Here is a 13,883-nt window from a genome sequence, read left to right as displayed (position 1 = left end):
GCTAAGCTACCATATTAGAGGGCCTGCCCTTGGAGTTGTTAGAGAAGTTGAATATAAAATACCCATGGGGTGTTTCTTGTTCAGCTAATCCCAACAATTCTACCCATAAATATATTTAATACGGTGGTCTTCAACAGGTCGAGTCTCAGCAATATGTCACTTTTTAGGGAAAATCAAAATGTAACATTTTTGCAGGCCTTGACTAGGAAATATATTAAAACTTTTATAACCAAACCTTCTACTTTTTGTTTGCTTCACCTGAATTCTTGTGGAAATAAAGTCACAAAAATAGTCTCCATCCAAATTTTAAATCTGTGGCACAACCGAATATATATTCAAGGCATCTTATTACCTGAATCAAAATGCATCCTCTTGTTTTTGCATTTTTCCATGAGAATTCAACTAACATTTCCCTAGAAGGTGTTGTCTAAAAATGTTAAGCTTTTTTCTTGATGCCTTTTGACAACTGAGAAAGAGCAAGCCATGATAAAAAAGCTTTTGACAAAAAGAAAACACCTCAATATGAAATAAAGCTCATGGCATGTTCAAATTGCAGTACTTGGAGAGGGAAAGAAAATTGATTAAATATTATGTAGCCTTTCAGAAAGATCTATAATCCTTAAAATCACGGTAATTGATTTTGTTTATGATTTGTTAAATTAAATATTTGGAGTTAAAAAAACAACAACTGTTCCCTATGAATTCACTAGCAGTGTTGGTGTATAGTTTATTTGTCACGTCTATATCTGGCTTTGGGATCAGGGTAATGCTGGCCTCCTAAAATGGGGGGGAGAGGGGGAGGTGTGGGGGTACTCCTCACCCTCCTCCTCCCCACCATCAGTTTTGGTGTGTGTTGTTGTTTCCATTTTCATTTGTTTCCAGATATTTTATAGTTTTCTCTTGATTTCTTCTTTGACCTTTTGGTTGTTCCAGAGTGTGTTATTTCCAGGTATTTCTAGATTTTCCAGCTTTCTTCTTGTTGATTTTTAGTGTCATACAATTGTGGTTGGAAAAGATACCTGTTATGATTTCAGTCTTTTTTTTTATTTTATATATGAAATTTATTGTCAAATTGGTTTCCGTACAACACCCAGTGCTCATCCCAAAAGGTGCCCTCTTCAATACTCATCACCCACCCTCTCCTTCCTCCCACCCCCCATCAACCCTCAGTTTGTTCTCAGTTTTTAACAGTCTCTTATGCTTTGGCTCTCTCCCACTCTAACCTCTTTTTTTTTTTTTTCCTTCCCCTCCCCCATGGGTTCCTGTTAAGTTTCTCAGGATCCACATAAGAGTGAAACCATATGGTATCTGTCTTTCTCTGTATGGCTTATTTCACTTAGCATCACACTCTCCAGTTCCATCCACGTTGCTACAAAAGGCCATATTTCATTTTTTCTCATTGCCACGTAGTATTCCATTGTGTATATAAACCACAATTTCTTTATCCATTCATCAGTTGATGGACATTTAGGCTCTTTCCATAATTTGGCTATTGTTGAGAGTGCTGCTATGAACATTGGGGTACAAGTGGCCCTATGCATCAGTACTCCTGTATCCCTTGGATAAATTCCTAGCAGTGCTATTGCTGGGTCATAGGGTAGGTCTATTTTTAATTTTCTGAGGAACCTCCACACTGCTTTCCAGAGCGGCTGCACCAATTTGCATTCCCACCAACAGTGCAAGAGGGTTCCCGTTTCTCCACATCCTCTCCAGCATCTAGAGTCTCCTGATTTGTTCATTTTGGCCACTCTGACTGGCGTGAGGTGACACCTGAGTGTGGTTTTGATTTGTATTTCCCTGATAAGGAGCGACGCTGAACATCTTTTCATGTGCCTGTTGGCCATCCGGATGTCTTCTTTAGAGAAGTGTCTATTCATGTTTTCTGCCCATTTCTTCACTGGGTTATTTGTTTTTCGGGTGTGGAGTTTGGTGAGCTCTTTATAGATTTTGGATACTAGCCCTTTGTCCGATATGTCATTTGCAAATATCTTTTCCCATTCCGTTGGTTGCCTTTTAGTTTTGTTGGTTGTTTCCTTTGCTGTGCAGAAGCTTTTTATCTTCATAAGGTCCCAGTAATTCACTTTTGCTTTTAATTCCCTTGCCTTTGGGGATGTGTCGAGTAAGAGATTGCTACGGCTGAGGTCAGAGAGGTCTTTTCCTGCTTTCTCCTCTAGGGTTTTGATGGTTTCCTGTCTCACATTCAGGTCCTTTATCCATTTTGAGTTTATTTTTGTGAATGGTGTGAGAAAGTGGTCTAGTTTCAACCTTCTGCATGTTGCTGTCCAGTTCTCCCAGCACCATTTGTTAAAGAGGCTGTCTTTTTTCCATTGGATGTTTTTTCCTGCTTTGTCAAAGATGAGTTGGCCATACGTTTGTGGGTCTAGTTCTGGGGTTTCTATTCTATTCCATTAGTCTATGTGTCTGTTTTTGTGCCAATACCATGCTGTCTTGATGATGACAGCTTTGTAGGAGAGGCTAAAGTCTGGGATTGTGATGCCTCCTGCTTTGGTCTTCTTCTTCAAAATTACTTTGGCTATTCGGGGCCTTTTGTGGTTCCATATGAATTTTAGGATTGCTTGTTCTAGTTTCGAGAAGAATGCTGGTGCAATTTTGATTGGGATTGCATTGAATGTGTAGATAGCTTTGGGTAGTATTGACATTTTGACAATATTTATTTTTCCAATCCATGAGCAGGGAATGTCTTTCCATTTCTTTAAATCTTCTTCAATTACCTTCATAAGCTTTCTATAGTTTTCAGCATACAGATCCTTTACATCTTTGGTTAGATTTATTCCTAGGTATTTTATGCTTCTCGGTGCAGTTGTGAATGGGATCAGTTTCTTTATTTGTCTTTCTGTTGCTTCATTGTTAGTGTATAAGAATGCAACTGATTTCTGTACATTGATTTTGTATCCTGCAACTTTGCTGAATTCCTGTATCAGTTCTAGCAGACTTTTGGTGGAGTCTATCGGATTTTCCATGTATAATATCATGTCATTTGCAAAAAGCGAAAGCTTGACTTCATCTTTGCCAATTTTGATGCCTTTGATTTCCTTTTGTTGTCTGATTGCTGATGCTAGAACTTCCAGCACTATGTTAAACAGCAGCAGTGAGAGTGGGCATCCCTGTTGTGTTCCTGATCTCAAGGAAAAAGCTCTCAGTTTTTCCCCGTTGAGGATGATGTTAGCTGTGGGCTTTTCATAAATGGCTTTTATGATCTTTAAGTATGTTCCTTCTATCCCGACTTTCTCAAGGGTTTTTATTAAGAAATGGTGCTGGATTTTGTCAAAGGCCTTTTCGGCATCGATTGACAGGATCATATGGTTCTTCTCTTTTTTTTTGTTAATGTGATGTATCACGTTGATTGATTTGCGATTGTTGAACCAGCCCTGCATCCCAGGAATGAATCCCACTTGATCATGGTGAATAATTCTTTTTATATGCCGTTGAATTCGATTTGCTAGTATCTTATTGAGAATTTTTGCATCCATATTCATCAGGGGTATTGGCCTGTAGTTCTCTTTTTTGACTGGGTCTCTGTCTGGTTTAGGAATCAAAGTAATACTGGCTTCATAGAATGAGTCTGGAAGTTTTCCTTCCCTTTCTATTTCTTGGAATAGCTTGAGAAGGATAGGTATTTTCTCTGCTTTAAACGTCTGGTAGAACTCCCCTGGGAAGCCATCTGGTCCTGGACTCTTATTTGTTGGGAGATTTTTGATAACCGATTCAATTTCTTCGCTGGTTATGGGTCTGTTCAAGCTTTCTATTTCCTCCTGATTGAGTTTTGGAAGAGTGTGGGTGTTCAGGAATTTGTCCATTTCTTCCAGGCTGTCCAATTTGTTGGCATATAATTTTTCATAGTATTCCCTGATAATTGTTTGTATCTCTGAGGGATTGGTTGTAATAATTCCATTTTCATTCATGATTTTATCTATTTGGGTCACCTCCCTTTTCTTTTTGAGAAGCCTGGCTAGAGGTTTGTCAATTTTGTTTATTTTTTCAAAAAACCAACTCTTGGTTTTGTTGATCTGCTCTACAGTTTTTTTAGATTCTATATTGTTTATTTCTGCTCTGATCTTTATTATTTCTCTTCTTCTGCTGGGTTTAGGCTGCCTTTGCTGTTCTGCTTCTAGTTCCTTTAGGTGTGCTGTTAGATTTTGTATTTGGAATTTTTCTTGTTTCTTGAGATAGGCCTGGATTGCAATGTATTTTCCTCTCAGGACTGCCTTCGCTGCGTCCCAAAGCGTTTGGATTGTTGTATTTTCATTTTCGTTTGTTTCCATATATTTTTTAATTTCTTCTCTAATTGCCTGGTTGACCCACTCATTCGTTAGTAGGGTGTTCTTTAACCTCCATGCTTTTGGAGGTTTTCCAGACTTTTTTCTGTGGTTGATTTCAAGCTTCATAGCATTGTGGTCTGAAAGTATGCATGGTATAATTTCAATTCTTGTAAACTTATGAAGGGCTGTTTTGTGACCCAGTATATGATCTATCTTGGAGAATGTTCCATGTGCACTCGAGAAGAAAGTATATTCTGTTGCTTTGGAATGTAGAGTTCTAAATATATCTGTCAAGTCCATCTGATCCAATGTCTCATTCAGGGCCCTTGTTTCTTTATTGACCGTGTGTCTAGATGATCTATCCATTTCTGTAAGTGGGGTGTTAAAGTCCCCTGCAATTACCACATTCTTATCAATAAGGCTGCTTATGTTTATGAGTAATTGTTTTATATATTTGGGGGCTCCGGTATTCGGCGCATAGACATTTATAATTGTTAGCTCTTCCTGATGGATAGACCCTGTAACTATTATATAATGTCCTTCTTCATCTCTTGTTACAGTCTTTAATTTAAAGTCTAGTTTGTCTGATATAAGTATGGCTACTCCAGCTTTCTTTTGGCTTCCAGTCGCATGATAAATAGTTCTCCATCCCCTCACTCTCAATCTAAAGGTGTCCTCAGGTCTAAAATGAGTCTCTTGTAGACAGCAAATAGATGGGTCTTGTTTTTTTATCCATTCTGATACCCTATGTCTTTTGGTTGGCGCATTTAATCCATTTACATTGTGTTATTATAGAAAGATACAGGTTTAGAGTCATTGTGATGTCTGTATGTTTTATGCTTGTAGTGATGTCTCTGGGACTTTGTCTCACAGGGTCCCCCTTAGGATCTCTTGTAGGGCTGGTTTAGTGGTGACAAATTCCTTCAGTTTTTGTTTGTTTGGGAAGACCTTTATCTCTCCTTCTATTCTAAATGACAGACTTGCTGGATAAAGGATTCTCGGCTGCATATTTTTTCTGTCTAGCACCCTGAAAATCTCGTGCCAATTCTTTCTGGCCTGCCAAGTTTCAAAAGAGAGATCAGTCACGAGTCTTATAGGTCTCCCTTTATATGTGAGGGCATGTTTACTCCTTGCTGCTTTCAGAATTTTCTCTTTATCCTTGTATTTTGCCAGTTTCACTATGATATGTCGTGCAGAAGATCGATTCAAGTTACGTCTGAAGGGAGTTCTCTGTGCCTCTTGGATTTCAATGCCTTTTTCCTTCCCCAGTTCAGGGAAGTTCTCAGCTATTATTTCTTCAAGTACCCCTTCAGCACCTTTCCCTCTCTCTTCCTCCTCTGGGATACCAATTATGCGTATATTATTTCTTTTTAGTGTATCACTTAGTTCTCTAATTTTCCCCTCATACTCCTGGATTTTTTTATCTCTCTTTTTCTCAGCTTCCTCTTTTTCCATAACTTTATCCTCTAGTTCACCTATTCTCTCCTCTGCCTCTTCAAGCCGAGCTGTGGTGGTTTCCATTTTGTTATGCATTTCGTTTAAAGCGTTTTTCAGCTCCTCGTGACTGTTCCTTAGTCCCTTGATCTCTGTAGCAAGAGATTCTCTGCTGTCCTGTATACTGTTTTCAAGCCCAGCGATTAATTTTATGACTATTATTCTAAATTCACTTTCTGTTATATTATTTAAATGCTTTTTGATCAGCTCATTAGCTGTTGTTATTTCCTGGAGATTCTTCTGAGGGGAATTCTTCCGCTTGGTCATTTTGGATAGTCCCTGGCGTGGTGAGGACCTGCAGGGCCCTTGCCCTGTGTTGTGGTGTATAACTGGAGTTGGTGGGCGGGGCCGCAGTCCGACCTGATGTCTGCCCCCAGCCCACCGCTGGGGCCACAGTCAGACTGGTGTGTGCCTTCTCTTCCCCTCTCCTAGGGGCGGGATTCACTGTGGGGTGGCGCGGCCGTCTGGGCTACTTGCACACTGCCAGGCTTGTGATGCTGGGGATCTGGCGTATTAGCTGGGGTGGGTAGGCAAGGTGCACGGGGGCAGGAGGGGCAGGCTTAGCTCCTTCTCCTTAGGTGATCCACTTCAGGAGGGGCCCTGTGGCAGCGGGAGGGAGTCAGATCCGCTGCCGGAGGTTTGGCTCCGCAGAAGCACAGAGTTGGGTGTTTGTGGGGAGCGAGCAAGTTCCCTGGCAGGAACTGGTTCTCTTTGGGATTTTGGCTGGGGGATGGGCGGGGGAGATGGCGCTGGCGAGCGCCTTTGTTCCCCACCAAACTGAGCTCTGTCGTCAGGGGGCTCAGCAGCTCTCCCTCCCTTTGTCCTCCAGCCTTCCCGCTTTCCGAGCAGAGCTGTTAACTTATGACCTCCCAGACGCTAAGTCGCGCCTGCTGTCGGAACACAGTCCGTCAGGCCCCTCTGCTTTTGCAAGCCAGACTCGGGGGCTCTGCTTGGCCGGCGAGCCGCCCCTCCGCCCCGGCCCCCTCCTGCCAGTCCGTGGAGCGCGCACCGCCTCGCCGCCCTTCCTCCCCTCTTCCGTGGGCCTCTCGTCTGCGTTTGGCTCCGGCGACTCCGTTCTGCTAATCCTCTGGCGGTTTTCTGGGTTATTTAGGCAGGTGTAGGTGGCATCTAAGCGATCAGCAGGACGCGCGGTGAGCCCAGCGTCCTCCTACGCCGCCATCTTCCCTTCTCCTCATGACAGACTCCCCGATTTCAGTCTTCTTAAATTTGCTAATACTTGCTCATATGTTCTGTGCTGGAGAATATTCCATGTGTACTTGAGAAGAATGTACATTTTGCTTCTGTTGGATAGAGTGTCTGTAAATGTCTATTTGGTCCAATGTATGGTTCTAGTGTAATGTTTCCTGGTTAATCTTCTGTCTGAATGACCTATCAGTTGCTGAAAGTGAGGTATTAATTCCCCCTACCTTGACTGTGTTGTCTGTTTTCCTCAGACCTGTTACTATTTGCTTTAGTATTTGTAGGTACTGTGGTATCAGGTGCATACATATTGACAGTTGCTTTACTTTCCTGATGACTTTACTCCCTTACATATTGACCTTCAATGTCTCTTACCATTTTTTGTGTGTGATCTAAGGATACCCATCCCTGCTCTCTTTTGGTTTGCACTTGTATGGAGTATCTTTTTCTGTCTCTTCACTGTGAGCCTATTTGTGTCTTCAGACCTGAAGTGAATCTTTTGTAGGAAGCATGGGGTTGGGTCTTGTTTTTAAAAATTCATGCAGCCACTTTATACATTCTGATTGGCCAGTTCAATCCTTTTACATTTAGAGCTGCTATTGACATGTAAGAATTTACCAGTGCCGTCTTATTAATTATCTTCTGGTTGTTTTGTACTTCCACTGTTTCCTTTTCGCTGTGCTTTTGCCGACCTTTGTAAATTTGTGATTTTCTGTGGTGGTATTCCTTGTTTCCTTGTCTTCACCTGTGTGGGTTTACTTAGGCTCTTGCGTTGTGGTTACCAGGACCCTCACATTGGACGTCTCATAGGTAAAACAGTACACTTTAAGCAGATGCTACTTTGATTAGATACAAAGGCTTCATTTTTTTACTCTCTGTTTTAAATTTTTTTGTCATGACCTCTTTTTATGTTATATATTCAGTAACAAATTATAGTAGCTTTAGTTAGTTTTAATACTTTTTTTCCTTTGGCCTTTATGCTATAGTTCAAGGTTAACATACCATCCTATTACACAATTACAGTTTTCTAAGTCTGACTGTATGTTTTCATATGTTTTTATGTCATAAGTAGTATTTTTTCACTTCAGCTTGAAGAAATCCTTTCAGCATTTCTTTTATTTTTTATTGGGAGAGAGCATGCACACAAGTGGGTGAGGGGCAGAGGGGGGAGACTCTTACAGGCTCCACACCCAGCGAGGAGCCTGACACAGCCCTCGATCGATCTCACAACCCTGGGATCATGACCTGAGCTGAAATCAAGAGTCAGACGCCCACCCCAGGCATCTCAGCCTTTCAGCATTTCCTGTAAGGCAGGTCTAGTGATGAACTCCTTCTGCTTCTGTTTGTCTAGGAAGGTCTTTACTTCTCCTTCGTACACGAGGGATAACTTTGCCAGCTAAAGCATTCTTGGCTGGCAGTTTTTTCTTTCAACACTTTGTATATGTCATTACACAGTCTCCCTCCTGCCCACAGGGTTTCTGCTGAGATATACACTGATAGCCTGAGAAGGGTTCCTTTGTAGCTTATCTTTTTTTCCCCTGGCTGCTTTTATAATTCTTTCTCTGTTATATGTTTGATAGTTTCATTTTAATGTGCCTTAAAAACGTTCTTTTTGCATTGAGATATTAGGGAGATCTATTAGCCTCATGAACTTGGATGTCCAGTTCTCTCCCTGGGTTTGGGAAGTTTTCAGCTATCATTTCTTCAAATAAATTTCCTGCCCCTTCCTCCCTTGTTTCTCCTTCTGGAATTCCAATTATTCTGATATTTGTTCTTTAAAAAAACGTTTATTTATTTTTGAGAGAAAGAGCATGAGCGGGGAGGGGCAGAGAGAGAGGGAGACAGAATCTGAAGCAGGCTCCAGGCTCTGAGCTGTCAACACAGAGTCCAACGCAGGGCTCGAACTCATGAAACAGGAGATGGTGACCTGAGCAGACGTTGGACGCTCAACAAACTGAGCCACCCACGCATCCCTAGTATTTGTTCTTATTGAATCCCATAGGCACGTAGGCTTTCTTCAATCTTTTTCATTGTTTTCTGTATTCTCCGCTAATCAGGTTATTTCAAAATTCCCATCCTTTAAGTCACATACTCTGTCTTCCATTTGCTTTACTGAAGATGTGCTCTATTGCATTTTCATTTCACTTGTGGAGTTCTTCCAAGCCACAATTTCTACTTGGTTCCTTTTTTTTTTTTTTTTTTTTTTTTTTTTTTTTTTTTTTTTGTGATTCCTATCTCCTTGGGAAGTATCTTATTTTAAACTTGTGTTTTTTTTCCCATTTCACTGAATTGTCTTTCTGAGTTTTCTTGTAGCACTTAGAGCTTCCTCAAAACAGCTATTTTTTTACTTATTAACTAGATCACAAAATTCCACGTTTTTAAGCTTGATTATTGGAGAATTAACTTTTGATGGTTTTCTTGATTTTTTTCATGTTCCTTGTATTTTTGCAATGCTGCTCTTGCATTTGAAGTAGGAGACTCCTGTTTAACGGTTTGCTAGTTGCCTTCAGTAAGTTCTGGTTGTTAGTGTTGTTATTACCTGGGTTATCTCTGACTTTGGATGGTACACCTGTTCCACTCTTCTCGTTCCCTCTTGTGGCAGAATTCTTAAGCTCTATGTCGTCTTTGGTTCTTAAAATTCATCTTACTGGCTACTGAAAGGAAACCGCTCTCCTGTTTTCCGGTGGAAGTGATGCTTGTGGTTTCTCCCTTGCCCCATAGCCTGGCTCTTTTCTGGTCTCAGAGCTTGCTCTGGCTGCTGAGCTCAGGAACATAAGGAGAGGCTGCAGAGCAGGGAGTCGCATGGGTTTCCCTCTGGGGCACTGGGGGTACCCTGGACCCGGTGCAGAGGTCCCCATATGTGGTGTCCCCAGAGGCTACAGGTTGGACTTCCTGCTGAGTGCAGCCATCAGAAACTGCATCCACTCACTGCCCTGTGACGTTCTCTGCCTCCGTCCTCCTCTCCTCCTCCTGCCAGTCACAGAGGACTGCGGGTTCTGCGGCTGAGTCCTGCAACACTGGGGTGGCCAGGCTCCCCTGGCCGAGTGCCTCCTCTCCTGTGCAGAGGTCACTGTGGCCTCCAGTTAGTCCCATGCCGTCTTTCCTTGCGGGGGGAGTTGGGGGCGAGGTGCAAAGCTGGGAACCAAAGTGCTTTCGGGGTTCCCGGGTGTCTGCAGTTGCTCTGTATTCTGGGGAATCTGCCCGGGGTCAACACTCTCCAGGTATTGTTCTGACTGTGGCAAGAAGGGTTGGGGCAGGATCCTTGCTCCCCACTGGCTTCACTTGCTCCTCTTGCTCAGAGGGAGCTGTGTCTGCCTATTATCGGATGCACAGGTGGATGAGACTCTCTTGGGTCCTGGATCCCACAGCAGCCATAAGGGCACTTTGGTTGGCAGAGAGGTCTGATTCTTTGTCGAACATCTTACCCACCATGATGCTGACATCAGTTTAGTGTTCTTTCTTCTTCTTGTCCTAAACCTAACTTACCTCGTCTGTTTTTCTTTTCTCATTCATTAACCAACTTCTCAGGTGTCGTGTTCCCAGATCTTCACTTCCTGTACCATCCCGTCTCCTCTAGTCACTGTGGACTTAATCCTTTGGTTATCCTCTGGTGGTTAACAGTCACCCCTCTTCCTGTCCTTTGGTGTCCGTAACCACATCAAATCTCTTTCTTCACCCAGAAGGAAAAAAAAAAAAACTTTTTAAAGCCCTGTAGACCCCTTCAGCAAGACTTTTAATAACTTTATGATCTTAAAAGTAATGTGCATAGTAAACATACGAAGGAGAAAAAGGAGGCATCCCCAAATCGATAGTGGTTCTTCTGTAATGCTGCTTCTCTAGCTGACTCCTCACCTAAGATTTCTAAGCCTTCCCTAATTCGTCCCCCTTCTACGTTTTGTGCTGTGTATCCTACAGTCTTGTAGTCTTTTCTTCATTGCACCTAACTCTGGTTTATAAGTAGAATGTTGTATGTATTCGATACCCCCACTAGATCAGAAACTACATGGGAACAGGGAACGTCTTTTCTCATTATTATATACTCAGCATCTAACACAGATGCTGTAGATCAAGTATTTGTTAAATTAATGACGTTTACACTGTGTCATCTGAGTTCCCTTAGCACTCTACACCTTCGGTTATACTCTGCCCCGTTCCTGGAAGGTAGGGCTGTTATCATTGCACGACTTTATTAAGCCACCCACAATCTTCAAGGGGCAGATATTAGGAACCTGGATCTTGACTTTGAGCAATTCTGGGCCTCAGCTTTCTCTCCAGTGTGAGATTAAGAAGTTAGATTGGGTAAGAGTTTTCAAACCACCCTTTAGGCCCATAGCGATTTCTAGGATGCCTTCCCAGAGCTGCCTAATTGAAATGTCACTTTAGAATGTGTTGCCTGGGTGATTTCTAAGTTCTAAATCTCAGACTCTGAAACAACCAAGAACCTACCCTTAGCTCTAATTCTGGCAAAAACAGATTTTCTTGTCAGCTCCTCGGTATCACGTAGGCCTTCTAATACACATGTGCTTAGTGAAGATTGTCCACAGGTAAGGCAGTGATGGGGCACGCCCTCGGGAAGACAGAGGCCTTCTTTCAGATTGCTCTGTCCATTAAGGGCAGTCATCAGCCATCAGTCATCATTCATCAGGGAATGAAATGTGGCTAGTCCAAACAGGGATGGCTAAAGGCCTAAAATCCACAACTGGGTTTTGAACACAGTGCAAAACAAGCATGTAAATATCTCATTAATGGGTATAGTAAATACGGAAATATTTTGGCTACGTTAGATTAAGTTGTCACCTACTCCTTTTTTAACATGGTTATTAAATAATTTAAAATTACCTATGTGCCCGTTACAGGCTTTCATCTGACAGCATTATTTTGTGGTTTTTAACGCAGTAGTGGTTTTGTTAATTTACATGCCCTTCAGTGTCCTACCTTTCAGCTGTGATCCCTGGGCAGCAGAATCAACATCACTTGAAGTACGAAAGTGGCACCACACCTGCTCCACCGACCCCAGATCCCCCGGGCCAGACTCTGCAGTTTAGATTCCCAGGTGATCTGCATGCACGTGGACTGTGAGACGGTCTGATTTAGGTCACAGTCACAGGACTGCTGTCGTCTCCCTGCCTGTCAGACTTCTGTCTCTCCAATCCCGTAGATCTGAGATTCTTAACCCAAGGGATCTGGGTCCCTCCAGGGGTGGGGAGCCTGTAGATGGGCCCCAGAAATCCGTAAAATACTAAAATTTACGCAGTCTGTTTTGTGAACACAGGTATATTTTCAAGAAAGGATGACCCCATCACTGACACCTGGGAACTTGTGAGCAGTGCAAGTGCTGGGGCCCAGCAATGTCCTGATGAGCTCTCTTGTGATCCTCACATCAGAAGTCTGAGAACCACTGAATTAGGTGCTGAAGGCACAGACAAGGGCTGAGCCACACTGCATCACAGTCTGGTCAGGAGGGTGACACCGACCTGCATGGACACAGGCATCACAGGTGGGTATGAAGCAAGATGTGGTGAACGCTCAGCCTATAGCATAAAAAGTAAGAAAATGGGCTTTGTATGAGACCTAAAAGTTTCAAGAACTGGTCCAAGTATTTTCAGTCTTTTTGTGGACTGATAAAAGTAAACTCAACTCAAATGTGTAAGTGAATGTTTAAGACACTGTCCACAGAAAGTTGAGGTCAAACCCATAGTACAGGGTTACCATGTCAGATGGCCATGTCTGCTTCGGTATAGGGGAATGGGTGAGATCAACAATGTATTAAAGCCAGTTTTTTTAAATACATTTATTAACCAATGTTAACACATTAAATGAATCTATATATTGCTAGTCAGAGCAGCTTACAAAATGCCAGAATGCATCATAGAACTGGACAGCCACAATGAGTAATTACAATGTGCATAGTGGCCAAGCTCAACACCTTGATATAGCTTTATGATTTGCAGAAAAAATTTTAATAGTGATTCCTAAAACAATCAGTTGTAATTTTACCTAAAACTTTTACAAAACCAGGCCACAATCTCTTTTTTTTAATTTTGTTTTTTTTTTTTTTTTTTAAACACACAGTTTTCACACTGTAGTAACTTGGAAATGTTGCAACCGTGTCAACGGAGACAAAAAAGCCAAAGTAACACGAATCTTACTTTCATGCAGCTATCAGGTAAATAGTACATACTCTGGAATGATTTTACACCAAAAATATTTCCACAATACTTGCTCTCATAGGGGTGGATCGAAGTTTTAAAACTTGAAAAACAATCAGAGAAGGTAAGTGTTCTCGGTTACGATCTCACTCAGACCACGGCACCGGCACCGTGGCGATGCGGACGCATCACAGTGACAGGGAGGGAACAAGATGCCCAGTCACTGCCTAATTCAGGTGCAGCAGCCTGCGTTAGCTTGTGTCACCACCTCAACAGCATCAGGACCGGATGGAGGATTCTTTCACAGAAGACTTAGTTACATTTTCATCTTTAGAGTGACCCTGACAAACCTGGAGAAAACTTTTTAAAAGGTTTTCCTCCTGATTCTTTCACTTCCATGGTGTGTAATTGCTTTAATAAATATCAAAGGTCTAAATAAATATTTACAAATTATTTCTCTAACCTTAAAAAATAACTAAATGATAGATGGGAATTTGACTTGGTCTAAGATCAGTCTTTGAAAAACATAAATGGCGAGATTTTTTTTTAAAAAAAAGTAATTTAACATTTTCCTGGCTGTATTTTATATATCTATGTATAAAAAAATCATTATTCAACTATCGATCCATTCCTATTGGTAATGCTTCTTAATCCAGACATTCCGCAAAATACAGACTTTTTACAAATCACGGCATCTTTAATACAAGAAAATTAACATGCATTATTCTTCATTCTGTGTACAGTGATGGAGTTCATTAGT

At 41.9% G+C, this 13,883-nt stretch overlaps 1 long non-coding RNA gene across 8 annotated transcripts in view; it reads left to right on the top strand.

The window, feature by feature from the left end:
* Positions 1 to 13,156, top strand: part of LOC109501255 — a 30,189-nt gene extending 17,033 nt beyond the window's left edge. For 5 of the 8 annotated variants that reach the window (XR_006600188.1, XR_006600189.1, XR_006600187.1 and 2 more), the window contains 3 exons: positions 11,902 to 12,027; positions 12,247 to 12,471; positions 13,047 to 13,156. This is a non-coding gene — a long non-coding RNA (uncharacterized LOC109501255). Of the gene's footprint in view, positions 1 to 8,831; positions 11,519 to 11,901; positions 12,028 to 12,246; positions 12,472 to 13,046 lie in introns of those variants that run through there. The other 3 variants (XR_006600193.1, XR_006600190.1, XR_006600194.1) reach the window with 3 other exon arrangements.
* The last annotated feature ends 727 nt before the right edge of the window (positions 13,157 to 13,883 follow it).

Source organism: Felis catus, chromosome B4, assembly GCF_018350175.1.
Source record: "Felis catus isolate Fca126 chromosome B4, F.catus_Fca126_mat1.0, whole genome shotgun sequence".
Lineage (NCBI taxonomy): Eukaryota > Metazoa > Chordata > Mammalia > Carnivora > Felidae > Felis > Felis catus.
Note: the sequence above shows the minus strand (reverse complement) of the source record. Positions and strands in the feature narration are given on the sequence as shown.